Source organism: Triturus cristatus, chromosome 6 (assembly GCF_964204655.1).
Source record: "Triturus cristatus chromosome 6, aTriCri1.1, whole genome shotgun sequence".
Classification (NCBI taxonomy): domain Eukaryota; kingdom Metazoa; phylum Chordata; class Amphibia; order Caudata; family Salamandridae; genus Triturus; species Triturus cristatus.
In genome coordinates, this window is record NC_140589.1 from 1057257399 (window position 1) to 1057270496 (window position 13098).

The following is a 13098-nucleotide window of genomic DNA, read 5'->3' on the forward strand; positions in this document are numbered from 1 at the left end:
ACCTAAAGTGTTTAAGGCAATAAAACATATGTGCTATACACATGGGCTTGTAGATGGTTGGCAGATTTTAAATCCTAACGATCCTGGATATACCTTCTTTTCTAATCCGCATCGCTCACACGCAAGGATAGATTATATATTGATGTCTAACTCACTTAGATCTAAGTTTCATATTGAGAAACTTCCTCGAATTCTTTCAGACCATAACCCTCTAATTTGCATTCTAGAAATAACACCAGGAAATATAGCGCCCAATTCATGGACATTTGAGAAATCCTTGCTTTCAGATGATAAGTATTGCGTTCCCATGAAAAAGTGGATTCCTAACTTTTTAAAGGATAATACTGGGAGTGTATCAATTGAAGTTATGTGGGATGCCCTTAAAGCACGGATTCGAGGAGAAACAATGCAATACTCACTGAAGGCTAACAAAATGGCTAGGGAATACATGAGTGGTTTGCAGGAAAGTCTTCGACTGGCTGAAGAAGAGCTGATAAGGATAACTCGAGGGGTCAATGGGCTAGAAGAAATAAATAGAATACAAAATCTGGTGGCAATTGCAAAGGCTGCAGTTACAAATACTTTCACTGCTAAAGCCATAAAAAAAAGCTACCGCTCATAAGGAGATGTTGTATGAGGTTAATGAGCAAGTGGGCCACCAGCTGGCTATTCGTATGAGGCAGCAGGCCTCAGCAAACTTGATTCGGGAAATACAGGACCCAACGGAAGGCCAAATATCTGATCCTGAACAAATTAGAGAGGCATTTTGGCGATTTTATAGTACCCTATACGCTGATCCTAGCACAGCTATGTCTGTTATCGAAAGCGAGGCTAATAAATGTGGGCTTGTATCCGGATACGCACTCAATCAGGGGAAAACACATATCGTGCTGAATAACAAAAGCGAGATGTGTGACCCTCGAGTTGTGGATAAAGCTACATACTTAGGAATCTGCATTACATCTAAACTTGAGAATCTGGTGGATTTAAACATGAATCCAATGTTGGGTACCATACAGAAAGATCTCTGCCGCCTAGACAATCTACATCTATCTCTAATTGGTACGGCCAATGCCTTGAAAATTGTGTTTTTTCCTAAAATGTTATATCTATTTAGAGCTATATGTTTAGAATTCTCAGACCAATGGTTCAAATCCATAGAACGCACCTTCTCAAGCTTTATTTGGGCATATGCACAACCCCGCGTGCATATAAATTATTGACCCTGCCAAAGGAAAGAGGAGGAATGGCTCTTCCAAATTTAAAAGCATATTATTGGGCATCTGTGCTGCTTTATCGTTGTGAACTATTACAGAATACCGCGATAGAAATGATACCGGGGGGGGGGGGGGCGGGGGGGAGACATTAAATAGATGGGGGAGACTCGCCATCTATTAAAAAATAACGGATATCTTTGGCGACACTTGCATGACGGCTACCATGAAAAAGTGAAACTTAAAACATTGATTAACGGGTTTAAGGTATGGAAAGCGATGAGAAGAATGTTGGGTATTGGACAAATATCATTTTATACCCCCTTAAGGGATAACCCGGTTTTGCTGGAAATTTTTAAAGATAATTACATCAGCAAGTGGAACGAGGCAGGAATAAATCACATAGGGTGCCTCCTCTCCCCTGCAGGGATACAATCCTTTGAACAACTAAGGGAAAATTTTCGACTGGACTGGCGGGATTTTTTTAAATATCTTCAAATTAGAGACTTTCTGGTACGAAGGGTGGGGGGGAAGGACTCTACCAGGAAAAATAACTTTAGTGGAAACATTAATTCACATTAAAAAAAATACAATCGGGGGAATATATTCCCTTATAAATGGGCTATTTCCGGATGATCTGGAGAAAACATCTCAGAAGTGGCAGGGGAAAATTGGTATAACTATGGATACATTTTATTATGCATATCCATTGTCTCAAATAATTCTTATGTCCACAAAACTTCAAGCGCAGTTCTATAAAACATGTTTCTTTTTACACTATACGCCAGATAAAATCGCCAAATGGGGGAGCGGCAAGGGGACATGCTGCCCTAGATGTATGCTATTCTACGCTGATTGTGTACATATTTTCTCTACTTGTGATGGATTAACTTCTTTAAAACAAAACATTGAGAAGTTCTTGTCAGCTGTATTGCAAAGCGAGATAGTTCTGTCCAGTGAAGTTATACTATTGGGAGCGACAGACCCTAGTAATCCCAGGCCGGGACATGAACTCATCTTTATTGCTATGGCGGTTTTGAGAATGTGTATAGCCTCGGCCTGGCTGGATCCCAATGCTCCGTCTTTTCATCAGTGGCTGGCTAGGCTACTTGCAATCTCCAATTTGGAGGCTGCTATTTACAAACGGAAAGGGAGGATACGGCGTAAAAGGGGTTTGAGAATTTGGTCCCCATTAATAGAATGGTGTCAATCCCAAAACACAACAACAACAAAGAGAGGGAGAGTAGCACTCTTGTTCCCCCGGTATACTTTAATAAACAATGAAAGAGTGAATATGGAATAAAACAACAGCGTGGGCAAGAACCAAAAGGATTTATTAAAAGAAACCCTCACTCACCAACCTGGTTGGTGACATGCTTCATCATTGGGTTCCCACCAGGGAAGCCGAGTGCCTCCCTGGTGTGCTGCGACGCCTGAGTTACAGCGGAGCTGGTTTTTGATGAATCGGTGGATGTGAATTTAAAAGGTTAATGGTTTTAACCCATAACAATTTTAATCAAGGCAAACCAAGGACCATTAAAATCAAGTGAGACGGACTAGAACTGGTTGGTTAGGATAACCAAAGAACGTCCGGTTTGGGTCAGTGAAAAGGAAGTGGTCGACATGTTTCTGCTTTTATTTTGAATGTTCACATTCGGGCCGAGCAGGACTGAGCCAGGTCTACTGCGGGAGTGTGCGAGCATGGAAATACTATAGCTCACTACCCCCCTCTCGGACCCATGATGTTTGTCGTACTTTGCATACGAAATGTAGTAGCCCTGGAATAACAAGGAGGCTTATCGGTAGAACCGTAAGTTTTACCACTTCCATTCCACAGGTTAGGGTGCGCCTTAGCGTGCGCATACCGCCGTGGAATTTCATCTGGTCCTGAAGAATGCTTAGCTAATTTGGCATTAAAAGCAGAAACATGTCGACCACTTCCTTTTCACTGACCCAAACCGGACGTTCTTTGGTTATCCTAACCAACCAGTTCTAGTCCGTCTCACTTGATTTTAATGGTCCTTGGTTTGCCTTGATTAAAATTGTTATGGGTTAAAACCATTAACCTTTTAAATTCACATCCACCGATTCATCAAAAACCAGCTCCGCTGTAACTCAGGCGTCGCAGCACACCAGGGAGGCACTCGGCTTCCCTGGTGGGAACCCAATGATGAAGCATGTCACCAACCAGGTTGGTGAGTGAGGGTTCTTTTAATAAATCCTTTTGGTTCTTGCCCACGCTGTTGTTTTATTCCATAATCCCAAAACAACACCTAGTATATCATGAATCATATTCAACTTTATGATATGTTAGAAAATGATTTACTGCCGGGGATAATGTAACTTAACTATGAAATTATGAGAACATACAATTTTTGTACTGTATTATCAATTGACTGACCTGGGAGAGTGGGGGGGTGGGTGTGGTTTAAATTGTTGTAAATTCAAATAAAGATATTTAAAAAAAGGAAACGCTTTTTAATACATTGGTACCATATGACAAAAGTCTCAGCACAACACATATATAGTGCCAACACCCATTCACTGGAAAATTTCTGTTTATGGCAAGTAAGAAGAGATGCTTCAAAGAAATTGGAAGGTTTGTGCCATGATGAAGCTTAAGACCTTGTGGTAACATTCATTCCTGTAACTGCTGTTGGTTTCATGCCTGCTAATGAGTCTCTAGGGAATACACCTTGCTTCTGTGTTGACCTAACAATTATGACTGAGTGGGTAACAGCAACTCTTCACCCATCACCTACAAACAGTACACAACTCTATCCTATACCACTAACCAATCCACTCACCACTACCACAACATCATTCAAAACCATACATAACTACATCCCATCCAGACACACACTCCCTGCTCTAATTACTCCTAACAGACCACCTTTTATCACTTACAAACATATAATCAGCCTTCCATCATTTGTCCAACCAACACCCTCCTCTTCCTTCTACCATAATACCACGAACGCACAACACATCCGCTGCACGGCACGTCACTTTTTAAATCTTGCAACAAACCAGTCTTAGACAAACACTCTTACCTCTACTTCATTCCGTTCTACACACAACAGACACTCTACTCAAACACATCACCACCCACTCTACCTTACAACCTCCTCTCGCAAACAATACTATACAAACAAATCCAGTGCATGAAACAAATACACCAGCGCCCCATTTCACTACTCATCAAAAACAAAACATAACACACACACACCAACACAACAAGATCTTGAAAGCACAACACCTCATAATACTTACCATCACAAAATACAAACATACACCCACCTTTCAAACCACACAAAGGGACAAATTCCAATGCCAAGCTTTCTCTCTTCCACCACACCTACCACTGATACAGCAACACAGCAACTCTCTACTAACCACCTCTGTTAGAAATGGGATTTCTGGTTGACTAAGGCTTGCGCCAAAGCCAGGCAGAAACCAACACTCTAGTCAGGGCAAGGGAGTTACACGCTGAAAATAACCCCTGCTCACCGCCTTGGTAGCTTAGCACGAGCAGTCAGGCTTATCCCAGAGGCATAGTGTAAAGTGTTTGCGCCAACAAACACACAGCAGCACACACTAGGCACACTACAAAAAGAAACTCCACACATTATTATATAAAAATAGCCTTTGTATCATCAAAAACACATTAGAAACATAATCACACATTTACACTGTGCCAACTGGCACTAGGCAATATACACAGGGGATTATATACACATGACAGGACCAATTGGGCCACTGTCAGAACCATCACAAAGCACAAATAGTAAATGTAGAACACAACCAGTAACTACTGGCAAAATACTGTACTCAGCATTCTATCCAGCAACATAAATCCCACTATGCAATCAGCATCATAAGCCTAAACACATTATGCAATAATCCTCACAAGCATAAACACATTATGAGCAGATCAGGGTGCATAAATCACATTAGAGGCATACATCATGGTGCATAAATCACATTTATCATAGGCACCACATAAATCACATTAGGGCATGGCGCCCTACCAACCTAACACTGACCCCCTGGCCAACTGGCCTTCTCTCTAGGGCTCAAATGCCCTATATCCAAAATGTCAGGGCTTGGCTGCCAATGCAGCAACATCAAAGGGCGCGCAATACGCTGGGGTAGGGCAGGAGTGTACCTCACTCCTTTCTCAGCAACTGAATCAAAAATGCCCCCAAAGAAATAGTGGTATTGGCACTACTGTGCCTCCTGGGTGCTCCCCTCTGGGACTCCTACCAAATCGCCCCCTCGTTGCAGCTGCCCACAGTCCGGTGGGGCAGCTGTGGCAAAATGAACAGGCACTGGCACTACTGTGCCGCCTGAGCCCCACTCTGGGACTCTTAGAACAAAATGTGCCCCCTTGGTGCAGCTGCCCGCTTCGGCGGTGCAGCTGTGAACGAAGAAAAAGAGGCACTGGCACTTCTGGGCCCTCTGGACCCCCACTGGGGTCCTACAAAACAAATGTGGCCACGTTGGAGCAGTCTGCTCTCCTGCAGGACCGCTCAGGCACCAACAAGGTGCAACACCGAGCCCCCACTCACCGGGCTCTCTGGGGGACTCTGTGGCGACTCCTGGTCTTGGCAGCCTGAGGAGCCCGTGAGGCTCCTACTTCACTGGCCTTCACCTGGTCCCTCTCCTGGGACACGGGACTTCGGAGGGGTGCCCGCGAGGCTCCGGACAGCCTTCTGCGGCGGGCGGGACTTCCTCTCCCTACTCCTCTTGACGGTTCCTGAGTTCCGCCCACAGTCAGGTGGACTCTGCCTGGCTTCCAGGTCGGGCCGGCGGCTTTTCTTTATCGACCGCAATGCGGGCTGGGTACCGGTCTTAAACCAAGACCATTGCAGGGTGGGCACCCGCCATCAAAGGTGCATAAAGCGGGGTGGGCACCCACTAAAGGAGCAGCAATGTGGGGTGGGCACCCGCTCGGTAATAAATCATCATAGCGGGGTGGGCGCCCACAAATTTAAAGGTGGATGCGGGGTAGGCTCCCGTTTAATCACGCAATCCAGGGGAATCCCCACGCCGGGATACCCTCGGCGCACACGATGCAGCCCAGCGCTGCAGATGCCAGCTCCTCCCAGCACCACAAAGCAAAGCGCCCTTCAGAAAAAGTAAAGCGCTCACGATGCGCAGGAGTCAAAAGTCCAGGGGGCAAAGCTGGGTCCAGGCAGGCCAGCATACAGGGCCCTGCAGCAGGGAGGCAGTCCCTCGTGGCGGTTCCTCCCGAGGCCCAGCAGCAGCAATCCCCCCCAAGCACAGGAACAACAACACAACACTCATGGGGTCACAGCCCAAATATTTATATTACATCTGAGCTTTGTCTACCCTGGCATAGGGCTTGGGGGAACCAGCCAAAACTGTTTCAGGGGGGAATTTGAGCACTTTGTTTACAAGGCTCCTCTTCCCCGTTGTCAGGTGGGGGCTCGTCATCAGACACACCACAGGGGGGCAGAGCCAGCATTGTACAAGGTAGGCACAGACCTATTCGGGGACCAGGGACTTCTCCTCCCACTACTCCAAATGCAGATGTCCCATTCAGCCTAGTGCTGACTCACCCTGCCCCTCCTGAAGCCACACACACACCTCACCAGCCCCTGTCAATTAAAAACCAGACATGCAATTCACATCAGGCAGGCAGACACATAGCACACACAAATGCCAACTTGTAAAAGTGGAATTTCTAAAATAGTTATATTAAATCTGCACACACCATTGTGCAGCATTTATTATTACAATTCCAAATATACTAAACTTGACCACACTGCTCCTCTCAGATCTGGAATTACCACTGAAACACTTATCAGGGAATCCCCAATGCATTCCTATGGGAGGGCAGCCCCTCAGTAGTGAGAAACCAAAAGGGCTGATTGTCACTACCAGGACATGTCACACACTTAAGGTATATGTTCTACCTTTTACCTACAATGCACCCTGCTCATAGGGCTAGCTAGGGCCTACCTTAGGGGTGACTGACTTGCAGTAAAAGGAGGGTCACAGACATGGCAAACACTTTAGGTGCCACGTCACAGCGGCGGTAACACTGCGCGCACAGGCCCTGCAATGGCAGAGGCCTGAGATAGGTTTGGAAGACTACTTTGGTGGGTTGCGCAATCAGCGCTGCAAGCCCGCCAGTAGCATTTAATTTACCAGCCCGGGGTATATGAGATACCACTTTACAAGGGACTGATAGGTAAATTAAATAGGCCAAACAGGTGTAGACCAATCTTAGCATATGTAACACAGAGAGCACACACACTTTATACTGAACAGCAGTGCTAAAGTGCCCAGAGTCCTAGAACCACCAACACTATGTCAGATAAAAGGCCAGGAGAAAGGCAAAACGTTTTAGGGATGAACCTGCAAAAAGGGCCAAGTCCAACACCCTCTCATCTATTGGACAATTTAGAAACTTACTACATGACCCACATGCTGCACCACCACTCCTGACTCATATACCTTACGCCCTAAACACACGCAAACAATTTAAGCAACGCTCAACACCTCACAACCTTGCTTCACCATGTCTACTGCACAACAATTTTACATCACGAAAACAACACAGCACACCAATTCACTCTAAAACACCTTCTCCACCACATACACACGCAGACCCATCGAAATGCCTTCTTAGCATGCTGGATGAGGTACATGATACAGAACAGCTACACGATTGCTATCCTAACACAGCTAATGCCAGCACTAAAAACCCATCTGCTACAAACCCACACAATACTGATCACTCTTCTACAAAACAAAGTCTTGCTATCACCAAAGCCCATTCTCTAAACTGTCTACTAATAAATGCTCAATCCTTCTCTAAAAACTAACATCACATCTACGACCTTCTCACAGATGCAAAACCAGACATACTATTCACAACTGAATCATGGTTGGGAGATGATATGGCTCCAAGCACCTTGGAGAAACATAGAAATCAAAGACATAAAACAACAAATTAGAAAGTTGCAACGTACCTGGCTCAAAACCAAACGCCAAACAAGACAAACTTCACCTACAGAAAATTAACAGATTATACAAGTCAGCTATCAAAAAAGCTAAGAAAATGTACTATTCAACATCTACATGAAGTCATTACCGGTACTGATCAATCAATTTCACCTCACGTGCTATAACTATGCAGATGACACGCAAATACTCCATCAACTGGAATGCCCCAAAGACATTGGAAAATCCCCAATTTTCAGTTGTCTCAGAACCGTGGATCAGTGGATGACATGGAGGCATCTCAAATTGAATGCTTCCAAAACGGAAATACTCATGTGTGGCAATTGGAAACATTAGGACCCGCTTGCTGCCTGGCCTGATGAACTGGGATCACGCTTAGAGTATCGAAGGAAGTAAAAAAACCTCGGAATGATGATGGACTCCAAGCTATCGATGAATGCCCAAGTGGACAAACTAGCAAGATCAAGCTTTGTCACTATAAAAACACTGCGACTAATTTTCCCTCATTTGGGATTTCCACACAAGGTCCAAGCTACCATCTCCCTTGTTCTATCCAAACTTGATTACGCCAATAGCCTTTACCACGGGTCACCTTTAACAACCATGAAAAGACTACAATGGATTCAGAACTCGGTTGCCAGCCTACTCTTGCATATCAAACCGCGAGACCACATCTCACCTGCCTTGAAAGCCCTGCATTGGTTACCGGTTGCCAGAAGATTCACGTTCAAGCTACTTTGTATCACCCACAAAGCAATATTGTTTGGAACTGCTCTTCATCAAGAATAAAATCACCAAACACATTCAACAAAGGAACCTCAGCTCTACAGGGACATCTCACCTCAAAATCCCAAGATACAAGAAAATAAACATGGGTGGCAAGCGCTATATAAATACAAACCTCTTCCCCTCTTCTATCCCGCCACCTACCCTTCTCTATCCGAATAACTGAATAACATATACACCTTCTCTGTTCAAGCAGCCAAACTATGGAACTCTTTATGCCCCAACATAAGATCCACAGACAACCACCTTACCTTCAGAAAACTACTCAAGAATTGGCTCTTCTCCACATACGCAAACAGAAATTTGCAGCATATCCCGCTGTATATAAGCATTTGTATTTACTATAGATATGTACCCATCTTTGCGTATTGCTTTGAATAAAGATGTAAAATAATTAGGTTGTAAAAAATTATTATTATTTTTTTAAATCATCTTTGATGTACATGTACTTGCTTCCATTGTGCATCTATTATCCTTCCATGTACTTGGATCTGTGTGTTTGTTACTTTTCTCCTAAAAAAGCATATCCAATGTACTACCCTTTTTCTCATCCTGCACCTCTATCAATATCTTTAATCTACATATACTTACCTCCTTTATGCATCTATATACTTTCAATGTACTCTCCCCTACTCTACCCCTTCTTGCATCATCTGACACCTCTTTTACAATACCGATCCCGAAAAACTAACCTTTCTAAACTCTTCCCTCTGACTCTTCCCCTCCAAAACTCCTTTTTACTCATCCAAAAGCCTCCTCCTACTGCTAAAAAAAAAAAATGCAAATCCTTAACTCTTTTATCCCTCCACTATCCTTTTCAATCAAACTAACAGACTTGGGCCTACCTTAGAGGTGACTAACATGTAGAAAAGGGAAGGTTTGGGGTCTGGCAAGTGTGTGCCCTTGCCAAGTCGACATGGCAGTACCAGACTACCCACAGGCTCTGCAATGGCAGGACTGAGCCACACTTTACAAGCTGCTTCTGTGGGTGGCATAACCAGTGCTGCAAACCCACCAGCAGAATTTGATTTACAGGCCCTGGGCACACATGGTGCACTGTACTAGGGTCTGACAAGTAAATCAAATAGCCAATCATGGAGTCACTAATCCATTACAACAATTTACAAAAGGTAGCACTTGCCCTTTGGCACTGAATAGTAGTGGCAAAGCGCCCAAAGCATCTAGACCAGCAAAAACATAGCAAAAACACAGGAACCAACAGAAAATAAAAATGGAAGGGAGACCCACGCCAATGGTGCCAGGTCTAACACCTACTATAGAGTAGGCAAAAAAAAACACTGATGAAGCAACCATTTAATTAGGTACATCCAATGCAGTCATTAATCTCCCATTAAGTGACTACTTCTCTCACTTCTGTGATAAACTGCCTAGGTTTCTTGGAGGGAGTGGCTGGGGGATACGAAATCTATCCAAGAGAAAAAGCAAGGTCTGGTGGGCTTTTTCAGACAAATATGCATTTATATTATGGGGCTGAATAATCACAATCCTCATCTGAAAGATATATTGTTTGAGAAATCTGATATTAATGGGTACTGGTTTCTATTGCTTCTACCTGTGCTTCGCATTTAGTGAAGGTTGATCACTTGATGCCACAATTGTACCAATGTGCCTTTTTTTGATATTTTCTTGTATGACACTACCCATTTTCAGGGGCAACTAGTGAACTTTGAAAGTGGTGGGGCTTAAACGCCTTATTTTAATTTGACTGAGCAAATCTCAGCTCTTTTACTTAGTCTCTACACTCAAGCCACCAAGAATATTTCTAAACAAATACGGTCAAATGGTGCAGTTTACAGCACAGTTTCTACATAAATTGCTCAAAAATCCAGAGGTATTGAGGGGATGGGAGGCACGAACATATTGTTTCCATAATGTTGTGGTCTGCGGGGTAAACCGCAGTTTGGAACAGTCATAGTACCTTCTTCTCTTTCCTGCCTAATAAAGCCTGACAAATCCTTTTGGGCATTACGTATACTTGAAGAATCGACCCATCTAATAAGTTCTAGGAGTATCAACTTCAGACTGGTAAAGACAGGACTTCTAATGAACATATTTCTAAAGCAGATTGAAATCTTCAGGATTAGGACTTGTTAGCTGTCTTTTATCGCAGATGAAACTTGGAATGATTTGCAGATGCCATGCACTTTTTATACTGCATTTCTGCAAAGCATGGTTCAAAACTGTGTCAAATTGTGCATTTTGAACGTGTCATCTGAAACGGAAACTATTTTTTACGGCACCTACTTCTATTTTTGTAGCTGCATTGATAAGGACGTGATACGCATATGCTGGCTTCATGTCGGTTATTAAAATATAAGGCTGTGTATTTAATCAGGGCAGCGCTGAGACCAAAATCCAAACGGCCTTGACACGAAAGTCGCCGTTAGTGACAGACTACAACACAATGCTGTGCTTAGCAAAAAGAACCCGGTTATTTGTGATGTTAATCAATTTTTACGGATTTGTGTCATGTAGCCCTTCCACAAGGGGATTCTATCTAACCATTTTTCCCACCATTCGTTTTTCTGTTTGTCGTCAGTTAAGTGAATATCCAAACGAACTGCATAGCATCGATACGTTTAGAAAAAAGCACCAGTAGTCTTTTGGTTCGCGCCGCGAGATGCACAAAATAGTAAATAATTAGTCAGTCATGCGTGCACGAGCACCCGCAAATACAAACGCACGCACAAACTCTTACACGGAAGCCAGAAACACTAAAACGTACCTGTGGTCAGGTAGGAAGTCCTATCCGAATACCGTTCACCTATCTCTCACGATTACCAAATCCACGGCTCTTGCAAACAGCGCACCAGCCTAGACTAGCGGAAGCTGTCATCATTGACAATTTCGTCCGTCCCAGCAGGTCCACGTGTTTTCGCCCAATCAGAAGCAGGGACCGTGTAGAAGGCTGGCCTTCATCCACTATCCTGACGCTGTATAGGGCATAAAGACTAATTGACAAATCTCTACCACCATTCGTTAGCATGCACCGATGCCTCACTCTGGGGTACCAAACCACCTATTTACATTGTGGGCTGGGCTGTAGTTTCGCGTTGGGGCGGGTGGGAGGGGTCATCGCGGGCTCTGATTGGTTCACAGCATGTGGTCTCTCATTGGCTGCTTGAAAAAATGTGCGGGACTTCACTTCCCTCATTGGGCATAGGTCTGCTAATAACTGAATGGCCTTAGGTCATGCTTTGTAGGTTCGTGCTGTTCGGGTCTCGCTGCGTTCGTTGTCAAACTCAGCGACTGCTAAAATATATCAGGCTTGTCTGTGCTGCTTTAGAGGCAAGCAGAACTTGCTCTGGCAGCTCCTCCGCTATGGAGGAGAAGCGTCAGCCCCTTTGCCAGCACTTTAAACAAGCATTGAAAATGCACTAGGTCTCGCCCTCGTTTAAGTTAAAGCAATTCTGTTTGTAATTAGGTGGCTTTTTAGCTTTCCTTTTATTAGTGTTTTTCAAACTTTCGTGTACATAACATGCATATGTATGCGTAAATGTATATATATGCATGCATTTATATGTATATAGATAGGCAGATGTATATATATGTTTATGTATGTATATATATACACATACATATATATAAATGCAAATGCATATATATGCATATATATATATATGTGCACATATAAATGTGCATATGTGTGCCCGTAGAGGTAGAGGAGGTGCAGGGTAGTGAGTAGTAGAGAGAGTAGTAGAGATTGAGTAGTAGAGAGAATAGTAGAGAGTGAGTAGTGGAGAGTGAGTAGTTGAGAGTGAGTAGTTGAGAGTGAGTAGCAGAGAGAGAGTAGTAGAGAGTGTAGAGAGTAGTAGAGTGAGTAGTAGAGAGTGAGTAATAGAGTGAGTAGTAGAAAGTCGGCACACCAATCATGGCGAGGAAAAACGGTTTTCAAATTAAATGTGCTAAAATTGACAAACATAAGATGGTTTCAGAAATTGTCTTGACTAGTCAGGAAAATATATCCATTTGCCTGGAAACTCCCTCACATCCAAGGATGGTGGTGACCTCTTTCTGCGGCCTTTTAGAGAAAGTAAAAACCTCCCTTATACGCTTTAAAAAGCTAAATACTGGAAGAGGT

At 43.8% G+C, this 13098-nt stretch overlaps 1 protein-coding gene across 10 annotated transcripts in view; it reads right to left on the reverse strand.

Annotated features, from left to right (window-relative positions):
* The window catches only part of EPB41L2 (erythrocyte membrane protein band 4.1 like 2), a 680749-nt gene extending 668875 nt beyond the window's left edge, over nucleotides 1-11874 (reverse strand). For 8 of the 10 annotated variants that reach the window (XM_085611888.1, XM_085611891.1, XM_085611887.1 and 5 more), the window contains exon 1: nucleotides 11743-11874. The gene's annotated coding sequence lies outside the window, so the exon portion shown is untranslated. The remainder of the gene's footprint in view (nucleotides 1-11742) is intronic. The other 2 variants (XM_085611880.1, XM_085611890.1) reach the window with 2 other exon arrangements.
* Nucleotides 11875-13098: the final 1224 nt, after the last annotated feature.